A 1,630-nucleotide genomic window follows, 5' to 3' on the forward strand; every position below is an offset into this window, starting at 1 on the left:
GTGTTTAAAAAAAAAAGCACATCTGTGTTTTGGTCACATGTAGTGACTCACACCTGTAACAACACTTATGGAGGCTGAGGTGGGAGGATTACTTCAGGCCAGGACCTGAGCAATATAGTGAGACACCCCTTCTGTACAATTTTTTTTGTTTTTGTGTTTAGGCTGGGTGCAGTGGCTCACACCTATAATCCAAACACTTTGGAAGGCCAAGGCAGGCAGATCATCTGAGGTCAGGAGTTTGAGACCAGCCTGACCAACATGGTGAAACTCCATCTCTACTAATAGTACAAAAAAAATTTATCTGGGCTTGGTAGTGGCCACCTGTAGTCCCAGCTACTCAGGAGACTGAGGCAGGGACTCACTTGAACCTGGGAGGCAGAGGTTGCAGTAAGCTGAGATTGTAGCACTGCACTCTAGTCTGGGTGATAGAGTGAGACTCCATTTAAAAAAAAAAAAATTTTTTTTTTAAATTAACTGGGCATGGTGGCACATGCCTGTGGTCCCAGCTATTTGGGAGGCTGAGGCAGGAGGATTATTTGAACCCAGGAGTTCAAGGCTGCAGTGGGCTATAATCACACCACTGCACTCCAGCCTGGGTGACAGAGTAAGATCCTGTGAAAGAAGAAAAGTGAGTGGAAGGAAGGAAGGAAAGAGAAAGAGAAAGAAAACAAAGAAGAAAGGGAGAAGGAAGGAAGTGAAAGAAAGAGAAAGAAGGAAAGAAAAGAAAGACAGCTATTTTAAAAAAGAAAATAGACTAACTTCAGCTGAGTCCAGCTGACCTACCAGCCCATTGCCTACTCCAGGCTATACCACGTGGACTAGAAGAATAAGCCAATCAACATATGCCATGACAATGATTGGAATAGAATTCATGGTAGAATTGTCAGAAATAGTAAATTATCATTTTAAGCCATTATGTTTAGGGGTGATTTGCTACATAGCAATAGATACCTGATACACTCCTGTACTGTCAAAGGACAGAGATATGATATAAGCCTGTGTATTCCATCAGTATATCCCATCTTAGTTCACTCCAGGTGAATGTCGTAGCAATTTCCATTCTTAGAGTCTGCTTACTAGAACTGATTTCTATACCAATCATCTATGTTAAGTTCCCTGGAAGTGGAAGCTGAGACAGAATTATTGAGCGCATATGATTTGTGGAGGCCAGGCTGTCAGAAGAGAGGGAATGAGAAAGCTAGGTAACAAAGGAAGAAGAATCTAGGTGGTCTCAGCGTGAGCAGCCTGACCACTCAGAAACCTCTGAAGTGTGACTTGTACTGCAATGCTGATCCCACTTTGAGTCAGGAAGCTAGCTTTTTTCTTTTCTTTTCTTTTGAGACGGAGTCTCACTCTGTCTCCAGGCTGGAGTCCACTGGCATGATCTCAGTTCACTGCAACCTCTGCCTCCTAGATTCAAGCAATCCTCCTGCCTCAGCCTCCCGAGTAGCTGGGACTACAGGTGCATGCTACCATGCCCAGCTAATTTTTTTTGTATTTTTAGTAGAGACGGGGTTTCACCATGTTGACCAGGACAGTCTTGATCTCTTGACCTCATGATCTGCTGGCGTCAGCCTCCCAAAGTGTTGGGATTACAGGTGTGAGCCACCACACCCAGCCAGCTATTTTT

This window comes from Callithrix jacchus, chromosome 14 (assembly GCF_049354715.1).
Source record: "Callithrix jacchus isolate 240 chromosome 14, calJac240_pri, whole genome shotgun sequence".
Taxonomy (NCBI): Eukaryota; Metazoa; Chordata; class Mammalia; order Primates; family Cebidae; genus Callithrix; species Callithrix jacchus.